This window comes from Porites lutea, chromosome 4 (genome assembly GCF_958299795.1).
Source record: "Porites lutea chromosome 4, jaPorLute2.1, whole genome shotgun sequence".
Classification (NCBI taxonomy): domain Eukaryota; kingdom Metazoa; phylum Cnidaria; class Anthozoa; order Scleractinia; family Poritidae; genus Porites; species Porites lutea.
The window spans coordinates 16,288,424-16,313,280 of record NC_133204.1 but is presented as its reverse complement, the minus strand read 5'-3'; the positions used below and the strand labels follow the sequence as shown (position 1 = coordinate 16,313,280).

General features: G+C 41.5%; 1 protein-coding gene and 1 pseudogene across 1 annotated transcript in view; one reads left to right on the top strand and one right to left on the bottom strand.

The window, feature by feature from the left end:
* Positions 1–24,857, bottom strand: part of LOC140932682 (poly [ADP-ribose] polymerase tankyrase-2-like) — a 128,497-nt gene that overhangs the window by 59,958 nt on the left and 43,682 nt on the right. The window lies entirely within an intron of this gene.
* Positions 11,622–14,012, top strand: LOC140932681 (E3 ubiquitin-protein ligase TRIM45-like; annotated as a pseudogene).

Genomic DNA, 24,857 nt, shown 5'->3' with positions numbered 1-24,857 from the left:
ATGACGGGCTCTTGAATAAGCTGCTGCAAATTGATGTTGGTGGTTCTTTTTATAACTTAATTAAAAGCTTATATCACAACTCTTCCTGCTCAATTAAAATTGCTCAACAACAAACGCGATCATTCCGTTATGCGAGAGGTGTGAGGCATGGCTGTATCTTACGTCCACTGCTTTTTAATCTTTATATTAACGACCTACCTTTCGCATTTGAAAATACATTATCTGATCCTTTTGTTTTCCCACACGGTGCAAAACTAAATTCTCTATTATATGCAGACGATTTAATCATTTTATCACGATCCAAAACAGGACTACAAAATTGCCCCGATAAACTATCTTCATTCTGTACTTCATGGATGATGAAAATCAATCCCAAGAAAACAAAAATTATGGTTTTTCAGAAACGTGCGAGAAAAAGTGCTGATTTTCACTGTCTTAAAGATAGTCAAATAATTGATGTTGTACAAGAGTAGCAACTCGAATGTCCTCATCGGGAAATTGTTCAGTGTCACGTGAACATCTCAAGGAGAAAGATTTTCATGCCTTCTTCAGCTTGAGGCGACACACGAATCTTAGCAAACTAAAAGCAGCTCGATACTAGCTTGATACTATGATCTCCCCTATTCTAACATATAACAGTGAAATTTGGGGTGTGTATGCCAAACCAGATTTTAAGACCTGGGACGGCTCACAGATCGAGAAGGCACACCTTTAATTTTGTAAACGATACTTGGAGATAAACAACAAAGCTACTAATATAGCTTAAAGTGTAGAGCAGAGCTTGGTCGTTTTCCTTTAAATATGACAATCAATCAAAAAATTCTCAAATACATTTTGTATATACAGTCTAAAGATGAGGAATCTCTTGTTAAACAAGCTTTTTTAATGTCATTCGTCTTACACTGTAATGGCAAAAAGAGCTTCCCTCTCATTTAATGGGAATATGTCAGAATACTTTAAGCTTCCTGACGTTAACCCAGATTTATTAGATATAGCTATGGTAAAAGCTATGTAAGTTCAATGAAACAGGAATATATCTCATATTGGCAAAACAGTCTTCAACATTCTCAAAAACTTGAATTTTATAGATCTTTTAAAACCGATCATACCTCCTCTGGTTACTTAGGCTTAACATGCAAGAGGAACAGCTGGGAGAAGGGCTTCAGTAAAACTACGAATAAGCAATCACAAACTAATGATAGAAATAGGCAGATACAATCAAACTACGAAGGATAATAGGCATTGCCCTTTTTGTGAATGCAATGTAATAGAAGACGAAGTTCACTTTCTTTTTCAATGTCCTAAACATACTGTATGATTAGGAATAAATTTTACTATAAAGTCAAGACTCTGATTCCAAATATTACCAAGTTACCTACAAACGGTTTGATCAATGAACTGATGAACTCTTCTAATAACTTTATCAATATACAATTCATAAAATATATTTCAGCTTGTTTGGATGTTCGTGACAAATTATTATCAAAGTAACGTAATTGCCCTGTGTTGTAATTTTGATTCCTAAACATAGCTTTTGCAATACTGTATGTGTTTGTATGGTCATGCAAATAAAGCTCGTTGTTGAGTTGCGTTGGGCTGAGGCTGGCTTTCAAACTAAAATAGTGATGCCGACTGCAGTTCTAAAATTTTTTGTTTTGTTTTAAATGATTACTACTTACAATATTTAATTAAATTTTTTTGCAATAATATATAGTTAAGGAATGTCAGGAGCCTGACAGCTGATAGGCTCCTGGGAATGTTGAATAATTTCTTGCCATCCATCTCATATCGTTCTGTCATTATGACTGAAAATCAACTCTCAAGTTTCACCATGGAGACGTCTTGACGCTTGAGGGTTGAACAATCTTGTAAGTGATCAGATACTCTGGAAAGGCCTGTAAACAACAAAAACGGAAACAAATAAACAGTGCTTTAGATAATTAAGCAAAAAAATTTGGTCTAGACCCTGGCATCATAATCAAATTTTGCACCATTCATGCCCGTCTGAGCTGTTCACTTGCCGTGATTACCCACTGAACGACCCGCCGCTGGTTTTGATTGGTTCGTCGCTAGTACTAGGATCTTCCTGGCGAAAGCACTTTCCATGGAAGTTCCTCTTGCTAGGATTTTCAGCTAGCAACTGAGATTCTCGCGCTAGAAACAAGTACAACCTATGGCGCAGCTGCCTTTAAGCCATTCAGGCCAGGCGTAACAAAAATTTGGGTTGAAATAGCTCATGAAATCGTGTTTTAACGGAGCGTGTCACGGTGATGTGCATGCACAATTGGCACAAAATTTACGGAACTGAATCTGTCGAATTTAATTATAAACGCCATCTTGGTTTTTCAAGTGGATATAAGAGCCTCTAAATGGGCCTCTCTATGGGTCCCTGACATAAGTTTTGTCGCTTTTTTTCCATGAAATTGTCGGTTTTTGAAAAAAGTATCGCATATCAAAAACTGTTTTGCCTGGAAACGTACCTAGTTAGCTCGAGTAACCACGAAGGCGACGGAAACGAAGAAATAAAACAAGCAACAAGTTACATAAGCAAAGAAAAAAAGATAACAGAAGTTGCCTGCCAGTACAAAAACGATCTCGTTTGATACGAAATAACATGAAGCCTCCCTCTGAGAGGGGGGTCTATTGCAGGGTGTGGTTGTGCGCGAAAATGTTACTTTAAATGGTGGTACTTAATGTGATTACTTTTTAGTAACTGTTAAAGAAAAATATGATTAACCACTTTTCTTTACGAGTTTAAGGTTACAAAATGAGTTCGATAAACATCATGGGAACTTTAATGTTTAGAATGTTTGGAACAGGTGAGACTATTTTAATTTGATCAAAACAAACGCGACAATAAATAGAGTGAAACGTTGTCAAAGAGTAAAATGTATATTCCAGCACAAAAAACGGCCGAATTAGGCTATACTGTACACTTGGACAAGTCCTGTTACTTATGCGAAAGGTAACAGCTCACGACAACTTATTTGAATTAGTTTTGTTAATGAGATATTTAAACGGTATTGTGGACGTATTTGGCAGAACTCTCAGTTATTTCCCATCTTGACGAAGGGCGCAAGAGGCAGCTTAACCTGCGAGAAAGCTGTTCATATGGCGCAAGCGGCACGCGAAAGAAGACACACCTCCCGCTTCTTCCCAGCCCGCTCTCGCGCGTATTTTCGCGTTTTGTCGCGACTCGCCTCGCTTGCCAGCTTGGTCGTGGGCCTAACGTTTGCCGTTGAAGTCACCTTAAACAAGCTTTTAAAGGATAGGGGGTATTGGAGAGTAGAGATTGTGATTAAGGTTGGTGGGATATTAGGCTGACTCGTCTTAATTAGGTTACACGTAACCTGAGAAAGTTTTCTTGTCAACCAGCCTCGTCCCCAGGGTATGGAAAAGCCCTGGCGACGAGGATCCTCGTTACTGTGGTTATCATTGGCTTCTGCAACCTACGGAGAGTCAGGATCGAGAGATAAACAAAGTGCCGTTCTTCCATATTCATCTATTTAGGAAACATGATAATTTAAAGAACTCACTTTGACTTGGTTGTGATTGCAACGTCAAATGTAGCCTGTTCCAGTCTCCAAGGTAGTCGCGTGCGCAAAATTGAGAAAGCGCGAACACGAAAATAAGACACCATCACCTTTTCCCTTTTAGCGTGCCTTTTACCTTACAAGCTATCTCTACTAACTGAGAGCCTGGAACAGGCTTCGTCGAGTGAGGGAAGCGATCGCTAGTGACTGCTAAAGTGATAACAAGGAGCAAGTAAATTAGTGCAGGAGGGAGGGTTATACGGCCCCGCACATAAGTTATCGCTTCACACTCCTGCAGGTTAGAAAGCCTAGAAGATACAACTAAATACGGCTACCGCTGGTAAACAAGCTTTTAGCAGTTGCGGAAAGGTATCCTATGTAGAGAGGTGGTCAATCGGACTTGCAATGTTTTAGTAACATTCAAGCCACCATGTCACCAATTATTTTTGGAGGGGGGAGGTACAGGACTGCTTTTTCAGCCAATTTCTCCCTCCTCCCTAAACTTGGTTTAAAAATTGGCGGCGGGCGACACACGACTCCTGCACTTAGTCGTAAAGGAAGTTTTCTGCCCTTCAGAGCTTCTCCTCTACACCAACATACCGCACGAAGATTGCGTAACCACCCTATGTCACGCATACGAAGACTTTTATTGCTGGTTTTCAGTGTCAAGCCATTCAAAATAGATCAAAATAAAAATCAAAACCGTTCAATAGATAAAGTCTAGAATCTGGAAAATGACAGGAGGTAAATATGCAAAGACCCTGGCTAAGATTCAGATCAGAGGAATATTTCGTATACGAGATATCCGAAGAAATGTTGTACCCAAAATTATAGAGATTTGTATGGACACGCCGTGCTGGAGCTCATCCGAATGAGCACCAACATGGCAGACAGAAACCAGCAGAAGCATCTTTTTCCGAGTTTTGCTACAAAAGCTTGAATTTCTTCTTCGAGGAACCCATAGAAATTAAAGTAATACTTTTTTCTAATGCATGAACTGTTTAGATAGCAAACGTCCTAGAAATAAGTCTTTTTTTCAACGTACGTGGCAGCTCTCTTGGCCGTCATGTAAATGCCGAGTCACGCAAAAGCTTAGAAATTCAACCGTACTCTATCACAAAACAAAGAACCCTTTTGAAGTGAAAATTTGTGTGAAAATTAGTTTTCAGTTGCTCTAATGCATCGTGAAAGTAAAATCTCGGTAGGATCGATAGTTTTATACTTTGAATTTTAGTGACGTCCTGTGAAAACCAACAAAGAAAAACGCTGGGGGCTACTCCTGGAAATTCTTGATGGGTGTGGGCTGCCCTGTTCTCCAAATTCTGACCTTAATTCAGACCAAAAAATGACGTTATTCATACCAGTTTTCAGACCTGGCCTCTAAGAAAAAATGTCATCATTACTTTGATTAGAACAGCAACAAAAAAGATTTGTTAAAATCCATTTCAAATTTGCATATTTTTCTTTCTTTCTTAGTCATTCGGAACTGAAATAATAGATACGTTCATATTCTACCGTAGTTCCCTCGAAAACCATACCCGATAGGCAAAGTCTATACCCGTTTTCAGACCAAAACGCCCCAAAAAACCCCAGGGGGGGGGGGGTACTCCGGATTTCAAGTGACAGGGATGATCACAGGATTCCGGGGGGGTTTGAAATTTTCGATTTCAAGATCTTTTTGGGTAGTAAAATTTGGCAAGAATTTTTTGGGGGTGGCTTGATTTAAGTAGGGATTGTTTTTGCTATTCAGAACAATCTGAAGAATCGTGATAGTGCCCACACTAAATCCCGGCCGCCTAGCTCTGCGACTAAGGCTCAGAGATTCGGCACGGGATTTCTTTGGGGCTAATTTTTGGTCCACGGATTTTTTGGGAGGGTTTGTTGGAAGCCCTAGGGATTTTTTTGGGTAGTGATTTTTGGCCCCATTCGATCATCCTTGTCACTTGAAATCCGAATTAACTCCCCTCCCGCCCCTGGGCAAAAAACCTACCTTTGGGCCGCTGATACTTCTATAGCTTATATGAGGGAGTACCCCTCGGGGAAAAAGCCCCTATACATACCAAGTATTTAAGAGAAATACTCTAACTTATATTAACAGAAAATTCGTTTCCAGTACCTATAGATCCATGGACCAGCAATGGGTACAAAGATAGCCGTTGGTTTTGCAAACACATTACGAACGAACAGAAACTTTTCAGTACACGAACTTCTACTCGTGTCACCCACCAGGTGTGAAGAAAGGCTTCATTAAAGGAGAAGCGCTCCGGCTTCTAAAGACCTCTTCCTCTCAAACCAATTTTGAGAAAAATATCCAAAAACTTCGAAAATCGCCTGATACAAAGAGGCTACCTTGCCGCTATTGTGAGTAAGTACCTGTCTGAGGTAAATTGGACGACAGGAAAACAGCCCCTCAACAGAGAAACAAATCCGCCCGTAAAAAAAAAAAAAACTATTATTACACAAGACCATCCAGCTTAACTTAGCCTAACGAAAATACTAATGGGAAGTTGCACCTTATGCAAAACTAACAACCGCAAATAGAAATCTTTAAGGAGACTCCCCTCATATCATATCGCAAGGGAAATCTGTTGAGGACCTATTAGTAAGAGCGAAGCTCTGAAGGTCAGTTTACGACAAGGTGCATGAGTAGCCTCCCCCACAGACGTTCTTAGGGGTTCGACAAGCGTTTCTGCCCCAGTCGAACCTCTAAGAACGTCTGCGGGGGAGGCTAGTACATGAGTCGTGTGTTGCCCGTGGCCAATTTTTAAACCTGGTAACCTGAGACGTGTCAAGTTTGATTCCATGCCTCTCGGTTAAGTCCGACCAAGGGAGTCAAAGGACACCCAAGGGGAACGCCGTGTACGTCAAATTCCCCATTCTCCCATCCCTTGTCATCACGCAAGTTAAAAAAAGCGCTAAAATTACTGTCTCATCGATATCTCCCTACTCACACAACATTTCATTTTCTCCCTCCTCCCAATATTTTCGCCCCGATTTCTCCCTCCTCCCTTTTCTGTATCTCCCCCCTCTTTTTGTCTGTTAAAAGAAAACCAGAGCGACCCAAGAAATAATGATCCCCTTTTTAACCAACCACAATTCAAGCGCAATTCCTTTTGTTACGTTGCAATCCTCGTTTCCAAGCGTTTTCTACTACTCTTTCCCCGCAGTGTGAGAGAGAGAGAGAGGTTGAGTAGAAGAGAAACCCCGGAAAAGTGGCTTGGTGATGAGTTGCTCTCGTTCAAAACTTTGCGCTTTCTTTTCTCACGAAAATAAAAAAATGGAAACTCCGCTCCGTCTATGTGCTCATTCGAAGATAAGGGTATGAAAAATAGAAACTATTTTCACTGGGGTATGTAGGTCTTGTTACCTGATTTGTGGGTCGTTGTCCATATTCTAATTTCACGCCATAAAATTTCTTAACATACCCTGATCAGTGACACGAGCGCATGAAAGCGGCTTACTCCGAGTATGGACTCCTGAAGAGTTCTCTTAAGTCTTTGGCTCCACGCGTATACCAAATGCAATTAGGGACATCTGCAGTTAAATGGCGGTTGGTGGGGCTACTCTTGGTGGAGTTTTTCTTGCTCTGGAGTGTTTGATGCGCACGCTTTATTACCAGGGAGGGGGGGGGGGGTACTCGGGATTTCAAGTGACGGGGATGATCGAAGGGTTTTTTGGGGTTTTAAATTTTCGATTCCAGGATTTTTTTGGGTACGAAAATTTGGCAAGTATTTTTTTGGGTAGCTTGATTTCAATAGGGATTTTTTGGGGGTATTAAAAAGAATCGGTAGTGCCCTGGCTGCGTAGTTCTGCGAGTAAAGTACAAACAAACGTGTTTTGCTGTTGTTTAATAGTTAACTATGGTGTCGCTTGACATCGCACGTGTTATACAATAGTCTGCATTTTTGGTGCAGGGATTTTTTTGGGTTTTGCTGGAAGCCCTAAGGATTTTTTTGGGTCTTGACTTTTGGCTCCATTCGATCATCCTCGTCACTTGAAATCGCGAGTACCCCCCCTGGGGCTCTATTTTCGCCATAACTGTTTTCAAAACATTTCACAACAGGAGCTTGGGATACCTGTGCTGTCTAGACTGGTGATTAAATTTCGACTCATTACACTTCCTATACTCATTAGTTTATTTTTCTGCCTGCCCTCGGTTAACTTATGGACCCCATTTCCCTGTTAATTCCCTCTTGTTGCTTCTCTCATCCATTTCGGTTCCGCCTCATTTTTATTCATAACTGGTCACTCTCTGCTTCACTCTGCTACGCAAGCAGCACCCAAGTCACATGATATCACCCATAAGCCATCATTAGTCTCGCTTGCGTAAGCAGCGAGACTCATAATCTGCAACGTGTTTTTCGCCCCGGGGGGAAGTCCCTTATATAGGCCATATGGGTATGTGCGGCGCCAAAGGGTATGTTTTTTCAGCCGTTTTGGTCTGAAATAGGGTATGGTTTGTGCACTCTAGTCTTGAATTGGGTTTGTTTTTTAGAAGAATTAGCTACTTCTTCATCATTTGGCGATAAGACCATTTCCCTTTTAATGTTTACGCCAACTACCGTGTACGTGCTGTAACAGCTTGTCAAGCGCTCCGGTCACGCGCCGGGCTCCAGGGTTTCAGGTCTGAAATAGGGTATCAAATTTTTGATCAGGTCTGAAATAGGGTAGGGCAAATCACAGATTTTGGTCTGAAATAGGGTAAGGGTCTCAGGAAGCGTGCCACACATCCCCACCCAATTTTTCTGAAAGTACCTCCCGGGCATTTTTGTCATTTTTGGGTCAGAAATGGGGGGTCATTGTGCCAGGCGTTCCTTGCGGACACCGTGGAAACTGGGACTAAGAATGGTTACGTGATGGAAGCCACGCATGTTTTGCGAAGAAAGCTTAGGAAAGATTAAATTTAGCTAGAGCTTTTCGGAAACGTATCGGTTTACGAATTCTATCGCTTGAAAGCGTTCTTTACTTTGGAGCAAGTGAACGTTGCTGAATGGTCGAAAATAATTCAGAATCTGAATTAGCAAAATTGCGATAGTCGGGTGTTGTAAGCTTTCACTGTATGCAAATAAGTCTTGGGATGAGCATGCGATATATTTTCGGCGATGATTGAAAATACATGCCATGTAAATCACTCTTTCGTTATCTGGCAATGATGTTATTTCTCTGAATCGAGGCCTTTGAATTCTCGTGTAGTTATACTTAACAATTATTCCGCGAGCCCGCATAGGCTCTGAAGGCCTCATGGGCTATTGACTCAGAGGCCATGAGTACGAGAGGGATAATTGTTTTAGTAAAATCCAACTAGTTGGTAAAAAATATCGAGACAAAACCGCTTTAGCTAGCAAAACGCGATTTAGCCGCCATTATTTTTGGTTTTCAAAGCCGGCGCATTTCGCTAATATTTAGATTTAGCCAGGGCTAAAAGCGAAGCTCACATTAATAAATCTATATTTTAAATCAACAATAAATTTGTAATCCATAAATCAGTTAACTTAAGGGCACATTCATGTGACTTTTGAGGGAAAGGATAAGTTATTTTAGAGGGAAACATCTTACATCGAGTTGATAGCCTAAATATATGTACACCCAAAAAACAGCAAACATCTTCGATCACATTCAAGAGCCATAATGGCTCTTTATCACAGTAGATTAGGCCTCGAAAACAAATTCTTGGAAAACGAATCAGGCCGAATTTTTTTGCGTTCGAAAGGTTTACTTTACAAATTCTTGCCAACAAATCTGAGGGTGTGTAAACCAACCTTTTATACTTTTTATACATCACATCTGAGGTGAAACAGCAGGGGCACCCAACGAGGATATAGTTCAAGACCACTTAACATAGCATTGTTGAACGTATTTTAGTATTCAAACGGTAGATATAGGCATATTTTTATCCCCTAAAAACTTTTTATCTGTTCGGATTTCCTAGCTGAAAGTCTAGTGATCCGAAAATTATAGGGATAAAAGCTTACCTTCTCGAAAATTTCAGCCAGGAAAAGGCTCCCGAAACTTCTAGGTGGCCTTTTTTAGGGTCAAAATCCGTTAAAAATGGGTAATTATACCATTTTGTAGATGTTCGAAAATCCTAGGAGAGGCAGGCAAGCAAGAAATTTTACAACAAATGCTCTGAAAATTCTAGATCTCAAATCGTCTTCCGAACAGATATTTTCCCGAAAATTGCCGTTGGGTGCCCCTGAAACAGTACTATTTATCATACAGACCTCGGACAGAATACGGTATCTCACAATTTTTCAAGACAAATTGCACTCAGTCAATGTTTAGGACGATCAATCGTGGGCTTTTAGCGAAACCGTACAAAAAATTTTCAAAATCACCCATACGGCCAGCCGGTTCTCATTTCTAGTGCGAGCTGTCTGTGTGTGGTCGAGTGTTTGAATGAACTTTAACAGAGATACGCTTCAACATAATCCCGAATTTATTATCATTATTTTTTTGTTATTTAATGGTTTCAGTTATAACGATGTGTAATCTTATAAAGCGTTTGATACGCGCGACATTTTTAAGTACTCCTTCAAGCGATGTTCATGAACGATGAAAACAAACGCCGCGGACAAGCGATTAAAATTGCAACAATCAATAAAACAATCAATAAAAGAAATATAATTCGGTGAAACATTTACAGAGACAACAATTTTCATTCACGAAGACAAGTATTAAAGTGTCTCCAAAAATCCTGAGTCTTTAAGCTTAAAGCTTAAGCTTAAGTTTATTTTGTTTTACTTGCAGCCGGCCTCCAGGTGTTTTTTTAAAAATGAACTCCTCGAAGCAAGAAAATCGCTCAAAGTTTTCTTTCTACAGCCAAATTTATAACTAAATATTCTTCGGAACGTTTTCTTTCTATTTGCCGTGAGAAAATATATCTGAAGGCCTTTTAAAGTTCTGTAAGCTTACATCAAACCTAATACTAGGTCAGATCATTGACTCAAATGTTACAAACGTGCAAAAACTTGCCGCATAAACTGTGCTCGACTTCATGAAATTAGATATAACAAAAACAAACATCAAATGCAATAATTACTCAGGCTTATCATTCGAGATTCAGTTCCTGAAAGATATCAAGGAAGGCCACAGTTGCTTGAGAATTTTAAACCGTCTTACGCATTAAGCAAGGTGAAAAACGAAAACGATGCCATCCGAAATCGGAATACCCAATTTTGACAAGCGACGCATTTCTCAACCAAAAACCCAATAAACAAACCAGCCATAGATAACAGTAGACTCTTGATAGTAGCTGTATTTCATTTTGTACATCCAGTGGAAAAAGACAGTGAAAAACATCACAAGTTGACACAAAACTCTGTCAGCTTCAGCTGTCAAAGTAAACAACTTTCAACACGCTGCATAAATTTTCCGCATGAACTCACCTGTCAAATTTTGACCAATCAGAGTACAAAAATTGGACGTAGAGCGTGACCAACGCGTGACCATGGTAAGAAAGGTCTTCTCCGCCTGTATTTTTAAAAAGCTGGCTGAGTTTTCGCGTCCGAGGTCAGTTTGAAATCAAAATCTTGACAGTGAGGGGCCATAGTGACATAAACACAACATATTTCATATGAACCATTGGAAAAAATAGACTTGAGCCCGCGATCATTTGAAACTGGTAATTTGTCAGCGGACAACTTTAAAAAAGTACTTGACCTCGATGGGTCGACATTTGAGCCCGCGTTACGGTCAGGTGAAACTGGTCAGCGGATATCCTGTTTTGACAGCTGTCAATTGACCACAACATTGATGTGCAATTAGTTTTCTCTTGGGCTCCCAAACTAGCTAGAAAGTGTGAGAGTAAACATTGGTTTCCCTGTGGTGCGGACGGACGGTCGGGCGTACGGTCACGTGATTACCAAATTTTCTCGGATGGGTAGATTACCACATTTCCTTAGCTATGGGGCTCCGTCCACGCGCGCGCTTCGCGCGCGGGTGGAACTCCGCTTTTAAAAGCCTAGTAGTAACTCAACCAATCAGAACGCAGCATTGATAATAGACCACTAGCTGGATTTTACTAAACGCGTATAGCCTGCGACCGTAGACGTTTTTCCGGTCGTCGCTAACACGCGTACTAAGTCAATTCAGAAACAAGTAAAAAGTATCGACGTCGATAAAGTAGGAAGTAAAAAACATTTAGCGGTTAAATCTGTTTCGTTTCGTGTAGAATTAATCGCCTCCTCATTTCTTGATCTAATCTTCAAGCAAGCGAGACTGAATGCTGCTGTAAGCGGCTTCTTGTTTAAATACATTATGGATGTTCAACAGCTTTTCGCGAATCTTAAGAAAGTAGCTGAATGCCCACTGTGTTTGTTGGATACAGTGAACAATCCCAAGACTTTGCCATGTATTCACTCATTCTGCCTCGAGTGCCTTGACAAACATACAATTTTTGCAAGAAGACAACTACAAGCGACGATCAAATGTCCGGTTTGTCAGACATCTTTTCAAATTCCTGAAGGAGACTCGTTCAAGAACTTTCCCACATCTTATCATCTCAACCGACTGGTAGATGTTCTCGCTCTAAAAGATGGCGGCGCACAGGCCCAGAAATGCAGCAGTTGTGATGAGAACAACACCGCTTCCTCTTACTGTTTCGTCTGCCAAATGTTCCTCTGCACTGTTTGTTTTGAAGCTCATCAGCGACTGAAGACCACAAGAGATCATCGCAATGTTGTGATAGAGAAATTGCGAGTGCAAGATGTTCAAGAGTTGATCCACCGACCCGTCATGTGTTCGCAACAATATCACGAAAATCAACCGCTGGAATTTTATTGTGAAGAATGCAAAGTTCTTATTTGCCAGAAATGCTGTATAGTAAGCCATAATCGACACACCATAACAGACACTCAGAATGCCGCACGAGTACAGAAAATGCAAATGAAGGACGCTGTAGAGAAAGTGAAAGCGGAAACTGTTATTTACGAGAACAAAATAAGGAAACAAACCGAGCTAATGGACAAAACTAAAAATGAGATTTTGTCAGCGGAAAAGAAGATGACAGATACCGTGGAGGAACGTATCCGTGAATTGCGGGAACATGAGAGGGTCATGAAAGCCAAATTTGCTGAAATTTATAAAGCGCAACAAAAACATCACGCAACGCAAATAGAAAAGTTTGAGTTCATTCTTACTCAACTAAAAAGTTGCCTTGAACGAAGTGAAAGTGCTCTGGATAGAAACATCAGTGCCGAGATTCTTCAAACAAATCAGATCATTGTTGGACGCTGTGAAGAACTTTTGAATGTAACAAAACCTGACATTTATAAACCACCCCACGTGAATTACATTATCAAAAATCAACTGAATCCGGGTTTTGATCGAATTGTGGTTAGTAATACAGATCCCTTACTTTCCTTAGCGGAAGTGGACAATCAAGAACTTGTAAGAGAAAAAACGGTGGCAAATTTCATCATTGTAACTAGAGATTCAGGTGGAAAGCAGTGTTACCATGAAGATGATCAAGTCAAAGTCAACATTATAACTCCAACAGATGATCAACTGGAAACAGATAAAAGACACCAAAGACGGCAAGTACACAGTGACATACACACCACAGTGTGTTGGACAACATGGAGTAGAGATCCAAGTTAATGGACAGCCGCTGACTGGTAGTCCCTGGCTTGTACAGGTGATCAGTTCGCATCAGTATCAATTTGGATTTCAGTTTGGATCAAAAGGAAAAGAGCAAGGACAGTTTAAGAAGCCTTGGGGTATTTCTGTAGGCGATAAGAGGAGAACACTTGCTATTACTGATTATGAAAATAAGAGAATTCAGATGTTTAGCTTTGATGGAAATTTCCTGAGAGAGATTGCACGGGATATTGTTTCTACTTCGGTAGCTTTTACCGAGTCTGGTGACCTCCTTGTCCGTAGCCCTGGTGACTTCAATAAATTATCTTTGTATACTGAAGATGGTCGGTTTATCCGATACATCAGCGATGAACATGCAAAGATACCGTGGTACATATCTATTGGGTGAGGGTCGCATAATCACATGTGACTGGGACGACAAAACAATTAAAGTTCTCAGCCCTGATGGGAAAAATTTACTTCAGTCGTTCAGTGCTCCTGGTTGTGACGAGAGACCATGGTGTGTTCTTTATCACCAGAAGAAATTCTTTGTTTCTTACTGTCACGCTGTCCGTGTCATGGTATTTAACAACGCAGGGGAGTATCTTTATGATATTGGCAGCGAGCGATCTGGTAACGGGCAGTTAAGGTGTCCCACTTGTCTCGCTATTGACAAGTTTAACCGTTTGATCGTTTGTGATCCGGGGAGCAGGAGACTGAAACTATTCACACTAGAAGGAAAATATGTCGCTAAGGTAGCCGGGAGTTTTTTTGACCATAATTGTCATCTTGTTGGTTGTGCCGTGTCTAATACTGGACATTTGTTTGTTACAGATAAAAACAAACACTGTATTTATGTTTTCAACTAGCACAGTGCGGAAATTGAATAACTCCAGGATTAACTCTTTTTTTAAGCACTGATTATTGTTAACACTCTAAGCTGCTGAACGTTAAAAGAACTGAACTGAACTTACATATGTACATATTAGTTATGGAACGCTTTTGAGTGGTATACCATGGAATATCCCAGGAGTCTCTTCTGTTTTCTCAGTATACACACGAGCCTTTAGAAAGCGTTGCGTAACTATTTTATACTATGCCATAGAAAATACAGTAGGCAGCATAACAAATACGACATATGCGCAGACATCATTTTGAATGGCTTTGAACTGCTTGTTGCTTCCCATGGTTTAAGATGACAACATTTTTAAAACTCCAAACCTGTTTAATAATTAACATTAATAACAAACTGGTTATTAATGAAAATTCATGAATAGAAAAAATTCATGTAAATATTTATTTTAGTCAAACGCTAGCAAAAGGAAAAGGGAAATTCGAGCACCCTTCAGCCAGCAGACTAACTCTCTATTTCGAGTGACAAGCGAGGTGAGCCTGCGAGGGGCCATTCTCCTTTCGCTTGCTGTTTTCTAGTAACATCCAAGCCACTATGTTACCTATTGTTTGTATTAGGGTCAAAAGCCAAATGAACTATAGAACATATAATGATCTCATGTTGTAACCAATCACTATCAAGTGCACTGACAATGAATGGAAAGCGACAAAAAGTTGAATAATATACAAGGAGAAACTTTTTGGTTTTACATCCTCTCAACTTACATCCGAAGATTTGGGTGTAGGAGGCGCGCAAATGATTCCTCGCCTAACCTTTCCGGTTAGCACTCATCTCTATGCTCCAAACTGACATTTCCCTCTCAGTGGCTTTTACAAGACATTTCCCTTTTCCTACATGAAATTTCTGCTTGATAAAATGTTCGTGAAAGTCTAGGTCTGTTCAATTAATAGTTTGGGGAAAAAATTTCGGGATGGCACGAGAACAAAAGTTCAAAAACTACTTGTGAACTTATGTTATTTACGTATATTGTTTTTAGATGCAGAGTACTGTTGTGAAACACAAGAAAGATGGCGGCCAATCCTGTGGTAGACTACTTGTAGTCCCCCTTTTTCCTCAGGGATAGTAGCGAAACGCGAAACGCACGTGAAAATCACCTCACGCATCTCGCCTTTTTCGCGTGGGGGGATTTTCACGGTGATAGGCTCCTGACCACCCAAACCACTAGACTTCCAAGGACTTCTTGGGAAGAAGTGGTTTGAATTGCAAGTATATAGCATCAACTTTAACCCTAAATAGAAGCTAACCGTTTTTAGAGTCAGTGCTTAACCCTAAGCACTATTCTCAGGGCTTAACCATTAATCAGTATTGATCAGTGCTTAACCCTAATCAGTATTGACAGTCAATTTGATTCTTTCTTTCCTTTGTAGAGAATAAATTTGTGTATGAATCATAATGAGTCAACGTCATGATTTTGGAGTATGTAGATGAGTATTAACCCACCATTTGGGGTCTGCATTGATATTCGCGTTTAGTGAGTTGGCGCGTTAGTTCGATAACTGAATGCGATAAAAATGGGGGTCGTGAACATCTGATGACTATTCTTTGTCTTGAGAGAGTTAAGTTCAACAAATCAAAGCTAAAAGGCTGTAAACCATGTATAAAACAACTAATCCTGACAATCTGATGTAGGAGGCGAAGACTCCACCGGATTGGCCGCCATCCAGTTCTTGTGTTTCACAACAGTACTCTGCATTTGAATCAAGAGACTATAAAGGGGACAGAGAGGCCATCCCCCATATACACCCTATTCCATAGGTAATTCGTCTCGAGTTATTTTTAGAATCGGGATAAAGTTACCTCGCGCGAGGCGTGGATGTTTCGTGGAGGTTTCGCATGACCAAACGCCGTGCAAAACATGTCGGGCGAGAGGCAATGAAAGCGTAAAAAGATCGAGAGCATTCCTGAATATTGAAGCGAAATGAGTCGGCGCCCACCTGGGAAAAAGGAATCGCTGGACTCTTTGACAACCCTTGAAATCAGTTTAACTCGAAGTTGTCGTAACCTCAGTGCTTTAATAAAATGAGAAATCTCGCCGGTCTATTGAAACCGGTCGTTTGTACAATTTAGGGAGTTTAAGATCCAACGACGCGGACGACAACTAGAACGTCAAAAAAACAATAGGTTTAATTAGCAAAACAACAACTTCGCACGTGCAACACACTTTTTTTGTTCATTTCTTTCCCGTTTTTGCACGACTACGACGTGAAAATGCCTAATTTCGCGTTTTATGGAGGACGTAAATAAGCAACGACGAAATTTTATTTCTCTTTCTGAGCTTGAATATGGTCCCTTGAAATTCAGCTTTAGGAGGGTTCGCCTACAATTGACAAAGTAAGTGGGTAGGAATAATCGCTATAAAGACTGAAAAAAATAAACATCAAACCAGAAATTGCTCTCTTCAAACTGTAAATTATAAATGATCCTGAGAGAATATTCAGTGTGTTAAGGATTTCCCTGCTCTACTGTTAGCTCTATACAAGAGAGGAAGGGCGATTCTTTTTTAATTTCGGTTTCGCTAACACAGCTTTCGCAGAAATCTCGCTGTAGTCGTTTTCGTCGACAAAAGGAATAGCAAAATCGCTCCCCGCGTCTTCCCCCATTTCGTTCTGCGTCATTTCGTGAAGGACGCGTGGCTCTCAGCGTGGGTCATCCACGCGGAACACATTCGCGCTATGTGATTGGCTGTTGTCTAATCCCTCTTGAGATTTGTGGTGTTAAAAATAACTCGAGACGAATTACCTATGGAACAGGGTGTATATAGGGGATGGCCTCTCTGTCCCCTTTATAGTCTCTTGATTTGAATACAATATACGTAACTACAGTGGAACCTAATAAGCCCCTTCATCGTCAACAATGCACCATAATCTTCCACAAAATTCCAAATGAAACTTTTGATTTGAACTTAAAGTCACGTCACATATTCGAATTTTCAATTCGAAAGGAAGCGGAAGTAAAAAATACACAGGAACCGAGTAACGACTAGGTACGAGTCTACAGATAGGAGGCTTGGAACCTGAGCTTTCCTCATCTCTGATGTGATCATCGTCATGGCTGCTCGATGGTTACCGAACAGCGAAGAGTTTTTCGTTGGACTGGTTAGACTGTTCGAGGCATCAGAAACTAATCTGAACTCAGCATCATATGATAATTCTGAATTTTTATTTCGTCGACTTGATGCTCACGAGATAGACTGCGAGAAGTCTCTCTTTTTCGTGCCTCTCCCGTCTCGCGCCATCAGTCACGCGCGTGGCCATTTGCGTGTCTCGCGGTTTGCTCGACGGACTAAAGAAAAAAGAGAGACTGCTTGTAGTCTACTCACGAGAGAACTTTGTCAACTCTGCTAACAGTGTTGACAAACCTACACCACTCCCGCGGTTCGCGGATGAATAAATTCTAATAAAGCCTTCATAGCTTAGCTGTAACTAGGATCTCCTTTTGGGATTTTACCTTGCGATATGAGATGATGATTTCTGTAAGGTACCATTTCCCCATGAGTGTGTCCTTTAGGTTAGGCAACGCCGGATGGTATTGTGTTACAAAGGGCAGTATTTTCTTAGGTGCGGTTTTGTTTTTCTGCGCCAGCGACATTTCTCTATAAGAGAATTTAATCTCTGAAAGGTGTTTTTCTACAATTCTAGCTGGATAATCTCTATTCTGCAGGCGTGTTTTGAAATTACCCATGTTTTTATCAAAAGTTAATTGAGACGAATTTGTTCTCAGAAGCCTGAACGCTTCTCCTTTTATAAAGTTTTAGTTTGCCACTCCAGCCCTCACAATCTGTTGGATTGTCCTAGAGTTACCCTTATCATTCACATTGTCCGCCATATTGACCAGAGAGTTCGAGTGAAGGGAAATTTCGCGCCAAAATGCAGTTATGCAAACATCCCGTATGTATAGTATAGCGAAACTCTTATCATTTCCGGTTCCTGTGTATTTTTACTTCCGCCTCCTTTCGAATTGAAATTTTGGTTTTTCGAATTCGAATATGTGACGTGACTTTAAGTTCAAATCAAAGGTTTCATTTGGAATTTTGTGGAAGATTATGGTTGCATTGTTGACGATGAAGTGGCTTATTAGAGTGGAGAAGGTGAATTGAAGTTCAAATCATGTAATTTGCATTTTAGTTGGAATGGTGATTTGAACTTCAACATCCGCGACGTCGAGTCTTCCCTTTATAGTTTTAACTTGTTCAAAGTAACTTCAAGTTCGAATGATGCTATTTTGACTGCGTTCATTGCGATTTCAAATTCATATGACGAGATTTCGACATGGATAGTCTAATTTTTGAACTTCAAATTGTCTTTTATTTTTTATTATTTTTGTCCGCAAATGTACGCCATATGCTGCCATATGCGCATTGCCTTGCTCACTAAAATGTCTAATTTTGACCATTGTTTAAAAGAATCAGTGGACATTCATCACTGATCTTTAAATAAGAGAGTTGTGCGTTGACAACCAACTTAACCGGAAGTTGATCATACACCGCTCCGTTTCTCAAGCTCACTAATGTGTTTTGAGAACCACGCCCGGCTGGAATAGTGATCAAGCTGATGGCGAGATCAATCATATTTGATCACACACTTTCCATTCAGATAAAAAATGAAGGTGTCTACCTTTAGTTTGGCAAATTGGCTGCGTGGCAAGAGTTTCCCTGGACCAGGGCAAGCACGGTTAGGGCGAGGGTAGAGAAAAAAGGTAGCATGCACGCAGACGTCAGAAGCCCGCTACAATGAACAGGCCGGCAGCTAGCATCCTCGTCCCCAGAGCCCGTCGTTTCTTGGTCACGTAGTCTTGACGCATATGAAAACCGAGAGACCGCTAAACGTCATTAACACGGCAAAATTTTAAGTTCTGTAAGTTTGCTAACTGATTTTTGGACGTTGACGATTTTCTAAGATCGTGCCAGAAAATAAATCCAAAAAATAAACTGATCTGTGAAAACGACATGACGCGAGCACTCGCTTGAAATTGGCTAACTCCGTGGTTATGGGCTCCTGGTGAGGTCACTTTTTCTGCACATATGAACCAAAGTGAAGGAAGTTGGGGGCGGCTGCTTTTAAGATGGTGGTAGGGCTACTGTCCCCCCAACTTTCTCGCTTCTTTCACACGGGAACCGTGTTTGATTCGCCGGCTCTATCGAATAATTGCCATAAACGCCTTATAATTCATTACCGTTTTTTTTTTCGTATAAACATTTCATCAGTTACTGATGTGAACTCGAGGTTGGGAAGCCTGTGTCATCGACTGACTGCAAGTCCAAAATTCAGCAGTTCTGTTTTTTTTCTTTTTACTCTTCAGTTTACCAATTGACTTCATATCCTTATTTTTTTTTTGTTCATTGTGTTTCGCTTTCGCTTCATGTCAGCTTTTCAATTACAATAAAAAACATTGAGTCCTATTTTGTTACACAGCTTAGCAAACCGCACCCATAATCATGCTCTCACGGAGCCATCGCTTGCAGCTCTAGATTCACCATGGATATTCAACAGCTCTTTACAGTTCTTAAGAAGGAAGCTGAATGCCCACTGTGTTTGGAGACAGTCAATAATCCCAAGACTTTGCCATGTATTCACTCTTTCTGTCTTGAGTGTCTTGACAAACACGCAAATTTTGCAAGAAGACGGCTACAAGCGACAATCAAATGTCCGGTTTGCCAGACATCTTTCCAAATTCCTGAAGGAGACTCGTTCAAGAATTTGCCTGCATCTTATCATCTTAACCGATTGGTGGATGTTCTCGCTCTCAAATATGGCGGCGTACAGGCCCAGAAATGCAGCAGTTGTGATGAGAACAATACCGCTTCCTCTTACTGTTTTGTCTGTCAAATATTCCTCTGTACTTCCTGCTTTGAAGCTCATCAGCGCCTGAAGAGCACAAGAGGTCATCGCAATGTTGTGATAGAGAAATTAAATGTGCAAGATGTTCGAGAGCTGATCCACAGACCTGCCATTTGTTCACAGCAATATCACGAAAATCAGCCGCTGAAGAATGCAAAGTTCTTATTTGCCACAAGTGTAGCGTAGTCGGCCATAATCGACACAACATGATAGACACTCAGAAAGCCGCACAAGTACAGAAGATGCAAATGAAGGGCGCTTTGGAGAAAGTGAAAGCGGAAACTGTAATTTACGAGAACGAAATTAGGAAACAAACTGAGCTGATGGACAAAACCAAAAATGAGATTTTGTTAGCGGAAAAGAAGATGACAGATGCCGTGGAGGAACGTATCCTTAAATTACGAGAACATGAGAGGGTCATGAAAGCCAAATTTGCTGAAATTTATGAGGCGCAACAAAAACATCACGCGACACGACTAGAAAACTTTGAGTTGGTTTTGACTCAACTGCAAAGCTGCACTGAGCGAGGTGAAAGCGTACTAGAAAGAAACGTCAGTGCCGAGATTCTTCAAACAAATCAGATCGTTGTTGGACGCTGTGAAGAACTTTTGAACGCAACAAAACCTGACATTTATAAACCACCACACGTGCATTACATAGTCGAAAATCAACTGAATCCGGGTTTGGATCGAATTGTGGTTAGTAATACAGATCCCTTACTTTGCTTAGCGGAAGTGGACAATCAAGAACTTGTAAGAGAAAAAACGGTGGCAAATTTCATCATTGTAACTAGAGAATCAGATGGAAAGCAGTGTTATCATGAAGATGATGAAGTAAAAGTCAACATTATAACTCCAGCAGATGATCAACTGGAAACAGAGATAAAAGACACCAAAGACGGCAAGTACACAGTAACATACACACTGTACGAGAGTTTTACCAACCCTACCCCTCACAGTTTTGTGACGTTGAGCAGCACTACCAAATTAGGGCTAGGGCTACCAAATAGGGTAATGAGCACGTGCGTGCTGAGTAAGCTAGAACGGGACGAGTCGAAAAAATATTGTGAGCGCGAGTTTTCTTTTGAGGTTTTTTCATCGAGTTTCGTGAGAGTCTGTGAGTCGGATTGAAGCGGAATAAACCAGGAAACCGTGTTATTGTGAGTTCTATGGGCTGTGTTATTGTTCAGCTCATTTTTGGTGCCGAGACCAGGATGCGCTGAAGAAATACACAACGCTAGCGAGACAGTTTGAGAAGCGAAGTGATCCTTTCTCGGAGTCAAAACAAACATGAGCGACAGCGAAGAACCGAGCGACGAAGAACAACGTCTCATAAAAGAGATCGACAAGGAAATTGATAAGGTCAAGTACTTCATGGAGGAGATAGATGAACTGATCGAAATTCAGGATTATTCGGAGATGGAAATAGTCAACAAACGAGCTGTGAAAATCATTACAAAGCTATCGGATCTTATTTCACAGACAGAAGAATTAAAAATTGAGCGAGGATTGTCGCCTCGGACGGTGAGACAGTGGAGAAAAGACACTAAATCAAAGTATGCAGCATCTGTCAGCGAAAACGAGAGGCTTAGAAAGTGTTTAGATGATAAAGAGGAAGAAATTACGCGACAAAAAGAAGTTTTGAAGCGGGAACAACAGTTGGAAGATGAGCGGCGATTGTACGTGTTACGTGAAAAACAACAGGAACACGAGCGTGAGTTGTGGAAGGAAAAGCTTGAAGCTGAATTACTTGTGGCAGAAAAGAAATTAGAAATGGAGAAAACAGCTGTTTCCAGCACCACAAAGTTACCGAAATTAAAGATAACACCGTTCAAGAGTACCGCCGGCGACTGGATTAGATTTGAAAACATGTTCCTGACGCAAGTTGATGCGAAGTCGATTTCCGACGAAGAGAAATTCGGGTACCTTCTGGAATCCGTTAGCCCGAAGGTGAGAGACAGAATTGCAAATTTAAAGCCTGGAACTGTTGGTTACAAGACAGCGTGGGATAGACTAAAGAAAGAATATGGGCAAACAAAGGTCGTCATGAATGCGCACATGGAAGAAATCATCAATTTATTTCCAGTCAAGGGCTCCAATTATTTCAAGGTGCAAGAATTCTACGAGAAACTGAGTAGGAACTATGACGCCCTTCAAACCCTGGAAGAAGGCCAAAAGTTACAAGGGTTTGTTATGACTACGCTCAACAAGTTACCTCACGTAAAGCCCGATCTGGTGAGAGTGGATGACAGTTGGGAGGAATGGTCCATGGAAGACCTGATTGATGCTCTGCAGAAGTGGCTTAGGAGAAATCACGTCGAAAGCAGCAAATGCGAAAAACATCTTTTCTCACAGCAGCAAGGAGATAAACTGAAACCCTATTGCCTTTTCTGCCGAAAACAAGAGCACTGGAGTGAGGACTGTACCCTAGTAACAGCATTAGCGGACAGGAAGAAGTTCTTCATAGACCACAAGTTATGCTTTAATTGTGGAAGGCAAAACCACAGAGCAGACCAGTGCCGTAGGCGTGGCTGCGCCAAGTGTAAACACAAACACCATAGAAGCATATGCGATAGACCGGAGAGGGAAAGCAGTAATCCAGATGGAGTGTCATTGACAGTCTACTCCAATTATGCAGAGGAGAAAGTGCTACCTGCGATTATTCCCGTCAGTATTGGGGGGCAAGTGCTTTGGGCTTACCTAGATACAGGATCTGGACGCAACTTCATTTCACGTGAAGCAGTCAAGTTAGTAAAGTTGAAACCGACACGTCACGAGACTCGCGAAATCTTGACAGTCAATGGAACCAAAGTCCAGACAATGCCAATCTTTGACACCCATATTAAGTCCCTGGACGGGAAATCATGCGAAGAGGTGGAATTCACAGGATCGAAGTTAGCTGATTTTACTACAGTGAGAAGGCCAGACATGAATCGGCTGAAGTTGAAGTACTCACATACACAAGACAAGCGGTTCTACATGACGTCCACAGGAGAACATCAGATACACCTCATTCTCGGAGACGGTGTTTATAGCAGAATAAGGACGGAGAGAGTACTCAAAGGGCACCTGGGAGAGCCGCTGGTAGAGGAGACAACGTTCGGTTGGGTGGTCCATGGGGGAGACGAATATGGGAGTGGAAGCAGCTGCATGTACATGAGAGAGGTTAATGACTATGAGAAACTATACAGTTTGGATGTACTGGGAGTCGAGGGCCGGGGAGAGAATGATCAGCTGGATGTTCTGCGTGACTTTAAAGAGAGTGTTGTCAGAAAGCAAGATGGAAGGTATGAGGTTGGTTTTCCTTGGATACCGGGAGCTACATTAACGAACACAAATGAAGCACTTAGCAGAAAGCGGCTTGAAAACGTGGAGAGAAAGCTTTCAAGAGATAAGAAACTGAAAGGAGAGTATGGTGGCATAATTGAAGAGCAACTCAGAGCAGGGGTAATCGAGGAAGCACCTCAGATTCCATCTGGAAAACGTGTGTTTTACATGCCTCACAAGCCAATTGTAAAGCAGAGTGCAGTTACGACTAAGGTTCGCATGGTGTTTGACGCAAGTGCTAAGCCCCAATGATTGCATGATTGCTAAGCATCAATGATTGCATGTTCACTGGTCCTCCGTTGCAGCCGCTTCTTTGCGACATAATGATTAGAGTGCGAATGTCCACAAGTCTGCTCCTTGGAGACATAGAAAAGGCGTTTCTCCAGATAGGTGTGAAGGAGGAGGATAGAGATGCAGTCAGATTCTTGTTCAACATTAAAGGAACAGAGAAACATTTAAGATTTACACCTATACCTTTCGGAGTTGAAGCAAGCCCTTTCCTACTGGGAGCCACTCTGCAGCATCACTTTGAACAACAAGGGTCAGAATTTGAAGAGACAGTGAGAGCACTTAAGGAGAACACTTATGTTGACAATCTCATGCAAACGGGAGGAAATGTAGAGAAACTCATGCAGTTCAAAGAAGAGACTACTGCCATACTTGAGTCTGCCAGGTTTCCGGTGCACAAGTGGGAATCTAATGTCAAGTTTCTTGAAAGTGAAGGCATGCCAAATCCAAGCAAGATCCTCGGACATGTGTGGAATAAGGATGATGACACACTGGAGTTGCTTGCAAAGCCTTTTCCACAAGAACATCCAGTGACCAAGCGCACTATACTCAGTTACCTAGGAACTGTCTATGACCCACTCGGGATAATCTCGCCCACCATGGCTGAGGGAAAGCATATTTATCGAGAAGCCTGCGATGAGAAGAAAGGCTGGAATGCAGAAGTTTCCCCCAGATTGAAGAACCAATGGTTAAGGTGGACGAAGCAACTTAAAGATGTAAGAGTGCCTAGAAGTATTGCTTCATTTGTTGGAGAGATAGGAGCAGTCCATTTACATATTTTCGCAGATGCCAGCATTCTAGCATGCTGTTCAGCAGCTGTTGCGGTGGTAGAACATGAGGCAGGCCTGACCAAAGGACTTCTGACCTCAAAGTCGCGGATATCAAAGAGAAGTACATGAATAGCAAGACTGGAGCTCGTGAGTGGCCACATGGCAGTAAACATGGCGAAGAACCTCAGCACTGCTCTCCAGCAATGGCCCATTCAAGCCATCAACATTTGGATGGACAGTATGGTAGCACTATATTGGATAACCAATCCTGGGAGAGGATGGAAGGTGTTTGTATCAAACAGAGTAAAGAAGATGGCAGAAACCGCTGGTCCAATGAACATCACGTGGAAGTACTGCCCATCAGAGTTGAATCTAGCAGATCTCGGAAGTAGAGGGGCAACCATTGTGAAGATGGAGAGAGGAAACTGGTTTGCCGGTCCGGATTGGCTCTTGGACAAAAGGCGGTGGCCGGAGCAGCCAAGGCTGAATAGCACCAAAGAAGCAGATGAAGAGAGTAAGGTCACCCAAGAAGCAGTTCTCCGCACACAAGAGCGCATGTTCGATGAGTGGGATGCCTTGTTAGAAAGAAGCACCTCCTGGCGTACAATGAGAGT